Source organism: Sphaeramia orbicularis, chromosome 3 (genome assembly GCF_902148855.1).
Source record: "Sphaeramia orbicularis chromosome 3, fSphaOr1.1, whole genome shotgun sequence".
Lineage (NCBI taxonomy): Eukaryota > Metazoa > Chordata > Actinopteri > Kurtiformes > Apogonidae > Sphaeramia > Sphaeramia orbicularis.
The window spans coordinates 28,205,581-28,219,179 of record NC_043959.1 but is presented as its reverse complement, the minus strand read 5'-3'; the positions used below and the strand labels follow the sequence as shown (position 1 = coordinate 28,219,179).

Here is a 13,599-nt window from a genome sequence, read left to right as displayed (position 1 = left end):
CAGTAAAACCTACAAACTGCTCCTGATCAAGTCATGATAATTTTATAACAGTGAGCAAATACTACTGATGGATTTTTGGGGAAACTAAATAGAGTAGTCTGACATGTCACTGTTTGTAAAATGCAGTTTTTCTGGACTACTTAAAAAAATTACAAAAAAGTGAGAGTGTACCCACCTCTCCAGGGACCACTACACCACTGATTATACTGAATGTACAACAACACTGGAGAGCTTCTCCTTTTTCAGTGCAAACGGGTAACTACAGTCGCAGAAAAACTACCGTGGAAACATCGTCATCTTCTACAACATTGATTCATCAGTAAAACCCATGGAGTTTGAAAAATAACAATGGATGGAGACACTGGTGTTATGTTCAGTTAATAATATATTTTACTGAAAAAGTCACTTTTTCTTCAGTTTTCTCTGTTTTTTGATATAATTAACCCCAACTTTAATCTGAGCTTTTATGAACATCTATATGATCAGTAAATTAAATACTTTGTTGTATGATGTAGATGTTTTTCCAATTGATTGAATTGGGTTCAGCTTTGAGACGCTTTTAAGGAACATTGTTGTGATACTTTTAGTACCTTTTAAACTAATGGTGATGTTTTATATTTATGTTCTTATCAGTTTTAAGTTTGTTTTTAGTACTGACTTTCATTGTGTTTATATATCTTAGTGTGGATGTATGGCTGTGATTTCCATTTTGTGTAACTTCTGCTGCTGCTGTCTTGGCCAGGACACTTTTGAAAAAGAGATTTTTAATCTCAATGATTTTTTTTTTTTCATGGTAAAATCAAGGTTATAATAATAATAATAATAATAATAATAATAATAATAATAATAATAATAATAATGGAAAATACCTGATTTTCACTGGAAAAATGCAAAATACAGAGGATTATTTTATTATAAATGGTGCCATCTTCCTTAAGAAATGCTAAATACAGAGAAAAAAAAATCATTTGGGAAGTGCCACAAAAGTAGCACTGGGTCTTTATGGGTTAATTGTTTAAACAATTGATAATCAATCCTTAAATCTGACACTCAATGTTATTAAAAGCTCCACAGACACAATAAATGATAGTAACATATTTGCTTAGTCAATCTTAGTAAAGAATTAGCCAAATGTGTAATTAGTTTTGATAATTCAATCTTAAAGCTGAGAATGAGTGTAGCCTCCAACAGTCATTCATGGGTGGAGGTAGGAGCTGCAGCAGCTTGAACGTCAGTACAAACATTAATTACAGACAAATGGAAATGGAACAGGAGCTGGACTGAAACATGGTTAAGACTGGTTCATCATAACTATAAGGCCCATTGTACTGTTATTTTTTTAAATGCTTGATGCTCTTCGTAACTTGTATCGGTCTCTTTCTGAGCCTCATTTGAACTATTGCAATGTTATATGGTGCAATACATATCCTACTTATCTTGAGTAAGTACAGATCTTACAAAAGAAGGTCATTCGAGTAACCTCATGGACTAAGTTAAATGCTCCTTCTGATCCTCTTTTCTATGGGTTCAAACTTCTGAAACTCACTGAGTCCAACACTTTCCACAATGCCTGTGTAATCTACAAGGTAATATTTCGACTAAATGACAGACTCTGTCATCTCCTTCCAATTCATTTACCTACTCACGTACACAATACGAGAGGGAAACATCATATAAGGGCAAAGAAACGGAAACTGAAATGCTCAAGTGTTAGTGTGACAGTTAAAGCTATACCGTATGATGTGGCATTTTTACACTTTTCTTTTGTCATCTTAAAATGCTCCTAATAAGTGTGTGTCAAACTAAAATGTAAAAGAAATCCACCAGGTATTGAAACTCAAAAATGTTTAATTACCTCCGCCAAGGAGGTTATGTTTTTACCAGGGTTTGTTTGTTTGTTTGTCTGTTTGTCTGTCCGTTAGTGTGCAACATAACTCAAAAAGTTATGGACAGATTTTGATGAAATTTTCATGGTTTGTTGGAAATGGGATAAGGAAGAAATTATTAAATTTTGGTGGTGATCGGGGGTGGGGGGGCCCACGGGGGGGCCCATTTCCAACAAACCCTGAAAATTTCATCAAAATCTGTCCATAACTTTTTGAGTTATGTTGCACACTAACAGACAGACAAACAGACAGACAAACAAACAAACCCTGGCAAAAACATAACCTCCTTGGCATGGGGGGGCCCACGGGGGGGGGGGGGGGACCACTGATCAGCCTTGGTGGAGGTCTGCGCTCTCCGAGTGCTTCTAGTTCTCATATATTTCTAATAAAAGTCTGACCAATCATTTTAGTCGGTCCGAATAAAATAATTGGCCGAACCTGACTGAGCCTCCTGTCAATCATCCATTACGCCGTCCAGCATCCGATCCATTATCGCCATCTCACATCCGATATGTGCCCCTCTGAATCTGACACTTCACTGGCACTGCTCCTCCTGTCACGGACCACAGTCTACTGTCTAGGATGTGTTTGGATAGAACTGACATGCACATGTGGAAGGGAAAAAACTGATTTATGAACAGAAACGACAACTGAGGGGAACAAACGGGAGTCTGATGAATGAAGGATGGAGATAAAAGTCCGGAAGTCAGCTGTACTGGACTGAACAGGTCTGCATAAAGCTCAGCTTTTATGACGGTGGGACTCATACAGGTACATGTACATGGTGTCACACAATGTAAGATGATGTAGGATGATAATTGTATGGACTATGAAACTTCAAATGTACACGGAAAATTCGCGGAGGCCGCGTGTTCACAGTGCACGCGCCCATCCCCTGGGCACTGCAGTGAAGACCCTGACCCAGTACTGCACAGACCAGGTCTACTGATGGAACAGGAGCCGCGGGCCCGCGGCAGGTGGATGATGCATCTGATTACTGAGGGAGGGGTCTGCGGACACGCCAAAACGGACCGGACCTCCGCCCCTGCTTCCTCCTCTGTTTTCATCGCACATCAGATTAGAGGAGGAGAGAGGAGGAGGAGCCTCAGAGCTCAGGCAGAGGGAAGGGGGCGGGGCTTTGGAGAGAGGCGGGTTGTTCATGTTCAAACTTCTACTAAGTGCTGAGAGAAATGCCACATCAGTAGGTATAGCTTTAAAGGTCCACAGACTTGGAATGAAACTGAGAGCACCATAAAACAGTCTGCATCCCTGTCCATATTTAAAAAGCAATTAAAACATAAATTGATTTTTGAAATACTTCTAATTTAAGCCTGTGTCATTGTATTTTGCCTCATGTGCCTGATGTATTGATACTGTCTAAATTTTATACTGTCTATATTTATGGAACTACCTTAGGTTGTTTTAGAGCAAGGGTTAAGTTTTAGCTTCAGTTTGTCTTCATAATCAATTGTACTGTTTGCTTAATGTCTTGGGCCCCTGTTTATAAGCTATGGAGAGCTTCTGGGGTTACCCTGTTTATAAAATCATATCTTCCTGTAAATTAATGAATACAAGTTGCACATGTATTTTAAATGATTTGTAAATAAAAAGTGAACTGAACTAAAATATAAGGTCTTAAATTTGATTTTAGAAAAAAAAAGCCTAGAAAAATGTGTTAAAAAGTCAGAAATTGGCTTCATCAAACCTGCAGATATCCTGCATGGGACAGAATGGTTTAAATCTACATTTGCTCTTGAGTTGGATATAACATTGCTAAATGATTAAGCTTTTCTCTACATCAAGGACGTATTGACCACATTTATGGAACTTTCCACACAATACTGTGAAGAACATACTTCATATTTTAATACACCATATTCAACTAGTAAATATACAAAACTGCTCAACGATCTTAGAAAGTGTGCAAATGCGTTAAGAGCAGAAGGTTACAAACTCTACAAATATAATGAACAAGTCTATTTAAGTTGCACCCTGGAAGATCTTTGAGACTTTTAAAGTTCTTTACAACTTTTTCTCCTTCACCTTAATTGATGTAATTTGTCCTCCAGAACTCTTGCTCATTTCAGACCCTTTACCGTCGGCAGGACCAAGGCTGGGACAGGCATGAATGACTCATCCAACCACTTGCTGGAGATCCTTCATTTGGATTATGCTGCCTCTTCAAGCTCCTTCTGCCTTGACCCATTATATTGGTCGTCTTCAAAGCGTTCTCATCTTGACATTGTGGTTCGAAGAGTCTCAGTTCCTGCCTTTTTATGTGCTCATAATGGAGAGTGCATTGAGAGGAAGGATGACGCACATTTTTGTTCATCCTCCTCCTCTTTTGTCATCCTACCATCTATCTATATATATATATATATATATATATATATATATATATATATATATATATTTTTTTTTTTTTTTTTTTTTTTTTTTTTAATGTAGAAATACTTAACCTCTTCACCCCTTCAGTGTCTGGCACTGAATAAAGGAAATTGATCTTATTTTTCATCAATAGCTGTCTTCAATCTTGCTCACTTTCTGTGTCAGGCTGTATTTTTCAACATTGCTTTTTAGATTTTGTGTTTGTGTCTACATTCCTAAACAACTTTTTGCAATTGGCTTCAGGTTGTCTCTTCTAAGTTAAGAGTTTAAGCCTTTAACCCCTGATGTGTCTGTGGTGAGTGTTCTGAATGTATGATGTATTTTAAATATTCATAAATTATTTCAACCATTTGCTCAATAGGAAACATTTCAAAACGTGATGGTAGAAAAGAGTTTGTTCTTTCAATAGACAACTGAGCATGCTCAGTGTACCCCCGCTGCCTGTGCAATGGGGGGTAAAACAGAGCAGTGGGTGGGACAGGCTCACTATAAAATTAGATGGTTTGGGCTTTTTCTTTTTTGGTCTTTTACACCATTTTCCTGTATGTATGTATGTATGTATGTATGTATTTCTTTCTTTCTTTATTCATTCATTTATTTATTAGTTTAGTTTAGTTTAGTTTTGACCATGTACCTGCTTTTTGGAGTTCAACTAGGTTTCAAAAAAAATTTTATTGAAAGAAATTAAACAAAAATAATTGACATATGAATGAAAATTGGCCAAACAAACAAACAAACAAACCCAAAATTAGTGAAAATCACTCAAATAATCAAGAAAATTATAAAAAAAAAATAAAAAATTAAAAAATAATCAACAAAATTGACAGAAATGAGCAAACATGAAACAAAATCAACAAAATGAGTGAAAAGAACAAACATTTAAAAAGAAATCAACAAAATCAACTGAAATGAACAATTACAGGTGTGTTGTAATTCACAGTTCATGTTCAACATCCTAAATGTCTTATTGATTCACAACAGCCTGTTTACCTGAAATGACGTTTAACGGGTTAAATAGCTGGCATGTAAGAAAGTGAAATGTAAAGCTAGCTTTGTGAAGTGTAACCAAACTTCTAGAACAGTTCTATGTTACAGCCTACATCCACACTAATACAGTTTTGTTTTAAAACATAATTGTTGCTGTGTTTACACCTTGCATCTGCATTATTCCAGTGTTTAATCCTCCTTTTGATTACGTCCACAACAGGTTAATGTTATTGGAGACTTTTGTTATCATTGGTGTGTCAGTTGTGTGATATTCGATTCAGGCGTGTAAGGTTGTTCAGAAAATATTTCTAAAATGTTGGTAAAATGCTAGTGTAGATGTAGCTTTAGATTCTCCAAGTGTGTGAAATATTACAGGACGGTTGAACAGCATTCATCCTGAAGGACCCTCATGTGGTGTTTAATAATGGCATAAAGAGTGCTCTCTAAAAACGCCGCTCCAAAATGGCTCAGGTTAGTGAGTCAAAAGCGAGCTGAAAAGTCAGGTTGAGATCAAGTACCCGTGAAGGTCAAAGCACATCTGTTATCAAAAAGAATCACAGCTGTGGAGTCAGGCAAAATAAATCCTACACTGTATAAAATATAAAGTCTATCATTTTCACTGTACCATGTCTCAGCTCTGTGCTTTACACAATAATATTAATAATAATGGATTACATTTATATAGTGCTTTTCTATGAATGCATACTCAAAGCGCGTACAGTGGATCCATTATTCATTCACTCTCACATTCGCACTGTGGTGGTGGTAAACTACATCTGTATCCACAGCTGCCCTGGGGCAGACTGACGGCCCCTCCGACCACCACCGAACATTCATATGCATTCATACACCAGTGTGAGTAGCAGCACTGGAGACAAGGAGGGTGAAGTGTCTTGCCAAAGAACACAACAGCACATGGACACGTTACATGGCTGAAACTATTTTCTTTGTTGGTAATCTACAAACAGAAATCTGAGACTTTTGAGCAGGAAATAAAGGAAGTATTTGTGAAAAAAATCAAGATAAAACAAGTGGTGCCAGGCCCAACAAACCCCGCCCCTTGCATGTATTGTAGTTTATTTTGGCATCGATCCAGCTGATGTCATCATGTCTATGACTGTGCTGATGTCAGCATATCAATTGCCTCTATATGTGCCAAGTTTGAAGTAAATTGAAACTAAATTGATGTTTTTATAGATATTTGAAATTTTGCCCATTACAAGTAAATGGGAGAAGAAAAAAGATTTGGAAAATTCTTAAAAAATTTAAACTTTGACCTACTTTTCAAAAAATTTTGCCACATCTTTTCTGGGTCACTGGCAATCTATAAACCCAATTTGGTATGAATTCAACCAATAGTTTTGCTGCTAGAGTATTAACAAACAAACAAACCAAACCAAAAACAATACCCTTTGCTTCCCCTTTGGGGGGGCGGGGTAATACTAATTGTAGAACTCAGTACATTTACAGGGGTTGGACAAAATAATGGAAACACCTTAAAAAATCAACAAAATATAATTTAATATGGTGTAGGTCCGCCTTTTGCGGCAATTACAGCCTCAATTCTCCGAGGTATTGATTCATACAACTTGTGAATTGTTTCCAAAGGAATTTTAAGCCATTCTTCAGTTAGAATACCCTCCAACTCTTTTAGAGACGATGGCGGTGGAAATCGACGTCTTACTTGAATCTCTAAAACTGACCATAAATGCTCAATAATGTTGAGGTCTGGGGACTGTGCCGGCCATACGAGATGCTCAACTTCATTAGAATGTTCCTCATGCCATTCTTTAACAATTCTAGCTGTATGGATTGGGGCATTATCATCTTGAGGTGAAGGTGTTTCCATTATTTTGTCCAACCCCTGTATATGCACAGCTTAGTTGAGCGACAGCTACAACTTGACTAATCCATTTAATCAGACTGTTGTCTTTGTCCCAGTCTGCATGGATAGCGGTATATTTTTATTTTACAGGAGAATACATTTATGTGTATATTTGGACCCTAATAGTTCAAAAAGTTTGAATTTGAACCCTCTAGGTGCTGCAAAGCTATGTTTATATTCATTTTGGCAAAAATTTAGTGGATTTCTACAACCAATTCCTTCTTAATTAGTTGCGTCTATAACTAGTTACATCACGACATTTGCACATATAAGGTCAAGACTTCCGATGAACATTTCTCTAACTATGACATAATTGTTCGTCAGCAGCACCAGTTGTAGTCCATACTGAAAACATGTCCAAACTTTGAGCCGATTACCAAAAATGTTCAGTTGTTGATTGTATTAATGAACACAAATGGCTGAATGAGACAGAGGGGGTGGGGCATGAAGTGGCTCATGTGCATTTAAAGGGCCAGTGCTCAAAACCACCTTTCTGGTGTCATTACTCAGAAATAGGGTTGAAGATGGACCTGTGGAGTTGAATTAACGAAGAATTCAGACCCAAGTATAGCATTTACAGACCACAGGCAAATGTTTAAAAATGCAGAAGTCCATTTAATAAAGTAAAATATCACTCCTTTAAAGTCCAGTTTTAGTCAGACTGATGCAATAAATGGTTTTTTAAGTGTCATTGACTGAGGCGCTTTCTGCTGAAAAGAACTACCACCATTTTGGGCATCTGAAATCCATTTCTTATCAAACATATTACCGTGCTGCTTTAAGCCTTCAGCTCAGACTGCTGTTTCTGTGTATAGACAAAGAAACGAAGCAGCTGAAGTAATTACTAAGGCTGGAACATCTTTGTCTCTGATCTTTATTGTCTAAAAATATACCAGCTCACTTAAATCTACACATAAGATCACAGGGATCAATTGAGTCTTGACTGAACCACATCAAAGAACTGTTCAAACAGTATGTAAATCATCCTCTCACTAGATCCAGGAACATCCTGTCTCATGCTAACATTTTCCAGAGCCCAACAGATATTGAGAGATCTTATCAGGTTCTTCAGTGCATGTGCAGATGAAGGTGCAGAGGAGTGGAGGATTAGGAAGGGGCAGGGGGATTGGGACCGGAGGGGTTTGGGGCATTGTCACAGCAAGCGGAAAGTCGGAAGAGCTGGGGCAAAATGGAATTACTTTATTGAGCTCGGTGGGACAGCTGGAAAGGAACACAGACACACAAACATATAAGATGATGGCGGAAGTGGGGCTTTGTGGGATTCATGTGCTTTCGTGGCTTTGTAGGGCTACAAAGCCCCTCGCACACCAGGGACACTGCACTTTATTAGCATGCCCGAATGAGAAACTGACTGAAAGCATCGAACAACTGGGAGATGAAATGGAGAGGAGAGGCAGGGAGGCAGATGATGTTAGACACAAAGGTGAAAATCAAATCCAACTGTTCCAACAATGAATGGTGTCCTCTGAGAAAAGTTGTACTGAAAAGAACAAACTTGTCAAAAATATAACAATAGAAATATTGTGAGACATAACCCCAACTGCATGCATAATATGCTGAGTTATTAAAAATGCAAACCTGTTCACCTTTTTCATCTTTATTCCAATACTTTCATCTTCACTTTTATGTATTTAAACTACAAGACCTTGAACTTTTTTTTATTGAAGTTTACAGAAGCTAAGAGATCAGTGAAATAAAGCGTCGAGATAGAATGAAAATGGAAAATAAAAAGCTCAATAGAGAGTGATATGGAATTGAAAGAAAAAATGTCTGTGTCCTCCAGTCTAAATACAAATGTACATGCATCAGAATCAAAAATAATTAATTCATGCCCCAAAAAGAAGTATACAAATATAAGTACAAGAGTTGAATATTCTTGAGGAGAGGTTGAGTCATGTCTAATGACTACAGGTAGGAGTGTTACTGTCCATCTATCCATTTTCTGAATCACTTAGAGCAGGGGTGGCCAACCCTGGTCCTGGAGAGACACTATCCTGCATGGTTCAGATGTATCCCTCTTCCAGCAAAAATTCATAAAAAATTAGAACTTTGACGTACTTTTCCCAAATTGTAATCACATCTATTCTGGGTCACTGGCAATCGATAAACCCAATTTGGTATGAATTCAACCAGTAGTTTTGCTGTTAGAGTGTTAACAAACAAACAAAATGAAGCCTTTGGGGGTGGGGTAATAAAACTATCAAATACCTTTTGGTGAAGAGGTGGTGCAGTGGTTAGCACTGTACATTTTCAACCACTTACTCCCACCATCTAAAGACGTGCAATTTTTACCTCCGCCAAGGAGGTTATGTTTTTGCCAGGGTTTGTTTGTCTGTCTGTCTGTTTGTCTGTCCGTTAGTGTGCAACATAACTCAAAAAGTTATGGACAGATTTTGATGAAATTTTCAGGGTTTGTTGGAAATGGGATAAGGAAGAAATGATTAAATTTTGGTGGTGATCGGGGATGGGGGGGCCAATGGGGGGGGGGCCCATTTCCAACAAACCCTGAAAATTTCATCAAAATCTGTCCATAACTTTTTGAGTTATGTTGCACACTAACGGACAGACAAACAGACAGACAAACAAACAAACCCTGGCAAAAACATAACCTCCTTGGCGTGGGGGGGCCCACGGGGGGGGGCCACTGATCAGCCTTGGCGGAGGTCTGCGCTCTCCGAGTGCTTCTAGTTGGTAAAGAAATTTACCAAAATTTCTGGTAAAGATTTTTTTTAATTCTCCATCGGTGCAAAGGCGAGAGTGAATGATAGCTCATCTCTATGAGTCAGCCATGTGATGAAGTAGTGACATAAAACTTCAAGGTGTGGGGGCGAATTGTTGGAGGTCATGTGGTTCAACTATAGCCAATCATCACCATGTATTCTGGAGCTGCCCCAAAATAATATTTTTTTGGCGAGAAATTCATAAGAGTTTAGAAACTATTTTTCATACCAATGTATCATTTGAATTTTTGACAATGTACTTGGGGGTGGGAATGAATGGTCAAACTGAAGAAGACAAATATCCAATGAGAATATTACTGATCGGAGGGAAGAGGGCCCTGACCAGGAAATGGTTAAAACCAGATGCTCCAACATTGGATGATTGGTATAAAATTATATATGATATTTATTTTATGGAAAGACTAACATTGTCATTAAAAATGCAAATGGAAAAGTTTTTGAGACTGTGGGCTAAATGGATTAGATACATTAGACCCAGGAGACCAGATTTGCTATAACTTAGTGAAATATCATGTGGATTGTATTGTGTGTGGATCTTTAAGGATAGATGAGTGGAAATGACAGCTATTGTTCAACTTTTCAGTAGTATATAAACCTGTTCAAAATATGGTGGAAAATGTAAGGGAGAGCAGGGGTTGGAAGATCATCGCTGTTGAAACATGTCTTGTGTGGTTTTTTTTGTTTGTTTTTTTTTATTTCTAGTGTATATCACAGAGATCTTGTAAAATGCAGGACTATGTATGACCTCCCTGATAAAAATAAAATTATAAAAAAAGAAGTAGTGACATGTCCAGGATGTACCCTGCCTTCACCCAATGATAGCTGGAATGGGCTCCAGAATCCCCACAACCCTCTCGAGGATTCAACAGTTCAGAAAATGAGTGAGTGAATGAATGACCTATCTTTGTGGTCTGAAGAACTAACCTGAAATCACTAGTCAAAATAATTAAATCACAGACTAAATAGATTTAAAACCACTGAAACTTTCTAAATTATAGTAACTCAGATGATTGCAGACTTTTTTACAAACCAAAGACCGAAAGGCCACATGGAGATAGACAGACACCATAGACACAAAATACCCTTTAATCATGGACGACGGCGGCCGTCCACTGCTCAGCACAGTCATTAGCCGGAGCAGCATGTCCAGTGGCGGCCGCTGTCACAGAGCAGTGCGGTAGACAGACTCAATAGATCCTCTGACCTCAGAGTCATCCAGCTCTTTAACACCTAACCCTTTGTAGCTATGACTAACTATCACTGTGAATTTATCAGACCTATCATTTATGGAGCCTATTACCTGTAAACTGGCGCTTTAAAATACATGGACACTTATTCACAAACTACATAAAAGAACAAAATCATTATGCAGAGTTAAATATGTGTGTGGAAAAACTATGTGAAGCCATTTCTTCGGTAACCAGTGGGAAGTTCTTTTCAATAATAACAGCTGTTTATCAGCCCAGCACGTTGGCTTACTGAGATTTTAATACATTCCTCCCTGGTTAAATTCCTGCTTCAGGTCCTTCAACAGTGTTTCTGCAGAATTAAGGTCAGCATTTTGACTCATTGCAAAATTTTACAATTCTTCTCTTTTAATCATCCTGTGGTGGAATAAATTTCATAGCTTGATGCCTTGCTGGAAGATTCATTTACTGCTGAGGTTCAGTTCAACAGAAATTAGCATCATCACACTGGATGAACATCATAACATTACCCTGTAGATTTACCAGGACATTCAGAATTTATAGTTGTTTTATAGACGGGAAGTCAGTGTTTCGGTCAGCGCTATGCTTCTTCAGTGCTTCTCATTCAATATTCTCCCAATGGAATTCTCTGGCTTAACCACATGACATTTAGGAAACTGTAAACACATATTAATGGTCCATCTGGAGTGGTTTCCTTGGTTGTTGAATGTTCTCCTGATAGAAGACCATTGGTTGAATATGGTTGAAAATGACCTCCTGGTCCATTGCATGACTTTCTCTTGGTGTGAACTTTGTTGGTCAAACACCGTTGTAAAGAGAGACAATGGTGGTAAACTTTCTCTATTTGTACACCTTCTGCTCTAAAATCAGCTAATCGAGTCCAAGGTCGTCAATGATTCCACTTCTAAACTGTTTAAAACCCCTTTAGCCCTATCAGCCCGCCCGCGGGCCGAAAAAATTCTATTAATATTCATCTACTATAAAAATATAATAAATCAGGACAATGGATATTTTTTTTTCAACTTTTGCTCAAAGTTTAGACCCTAATGTTAATAAAAGTACATGAAAAGTGTATTTTAGTGCAAACTTTAATGTTCACACATGATTTTTAATCTTTGTGGGGTGAAATATACGCTATTAAAAATCTCTGACACGAACAATTAATTTATGCATATCATCATGAATCCAGCCGAAAAAAAACAGGCGAGGATAAAAAAATTCCAATTTCTCTTTTAATTTGTTACAGTTTACTCAGGCATAGTAATAGATACAATATTTTAGACAATATTGGGGAATAGATTCTGTGAGGTCTCTAAATGCCCACAGACACCAAGAACATCCATATGAACCTTATTTTTGTGAAGCAATTCTTCATTTACTTTGGGTATGTCTTTTTAGGCGTTTTTCCCCTGAAAATATGGTCAGGGTTTAACAGGTTAAATATATTCTTTGTTGGGACCGTCAGATTGATGTTGTATGTCACGCCAGTTCTTATGGCGTTTGGCGTGCTACACGTATCACACGTTTCATCCTTTCGCTTGTTATTCAACGCCATTTGATCGCGTGTCAATGAAAGATCTCCAGTTTATCCGTAACCGCAAACCCTACCTGCTAATCGCGTGGTATTTGACGCGGCGTGAACATACACACGGAAAGCTTATAATGCATACAGATAGCACAGCAATTAAAAGTGATGTGTTATCTATATGCAGTTCTTAATATCACGTTAGGACCTTCACACAGTTCCACAAACTTGTGCTGTCGAGACAATAGTTTTGAGTTCTGGGTGTCATCCCATTGACTAAAATACTAAACTCTCACATCCTCTTCACATGACACTCAACAGTGAACAGAATAATAGTGCAAATGTAAAAAACAATAATGCATTATACAAAGGCAATAGTGTATATCATGCGAATATACAGGGTGGGGAAGCAAAATTTACAATGAACATTTAGTTGTTTTTTCTCAGCAGGCACTACGTCAATTGTTTTGAAACCAAACATATATTGATGTCATAATCATACCTAACACTATTATCCATACCTTTTCAGAAACTTTTGCCCATATGAGTAATCAGGAAAGCAAACGTCAAAGAGTGTGTGATTTGCTGAATGCACTCGTCACACCAAAGGAGATTTCAAAAATAGTTGGAGTGTCCATAAAGACTGTTTATAATGGAAAGAAGAGAATGACTATGAGCAAAACTATTAGGAGAAAGTCTGGAAGATACTATTAAAGAAGAATGGGAGAAGTTGTCACCCGAATATTTGAGGAACACTTGCGCAAGTTTCAGGAAGTGTGTGAAGGCAGTTATTGAGAAAGAAGGAGGACACATAGAATAAAAACATTTCCTATTATGTCAATTTTCTTGCGGCAAATAAATTCTCATGACTTTCAATAAACTAATTGGTCATACACTGTCTTTCAATCCCTGCCTCAAAATATTGTAAATTTTGCTTCCCCACCCTGTATATGAGGTA

General features: G+C 37.7%; 1 long non-coding RNA gene across 1 annotated transcript; it reads right to left on the bottom strand.

Moving 5' to 3' along the window:
* Positions 1-666: 666 nt before the first annotated feature.
* Positions 667-12,838, bottom strand: LOC115439357 (uncharacterized). The gene is made up of 3 exons (XR_003938255.1): positions 12,725-12,838; positions 2,808-2,813; positions 667-677 (listed from the first exon to the last, which is right to left on the bottom strand). It is a non-coding gene; the product is annotated as an uncharacterized LOC115439357 (long non-coding RNA).
* Positions 12,839-13,599: the final 761 nt, after the last annotated feature.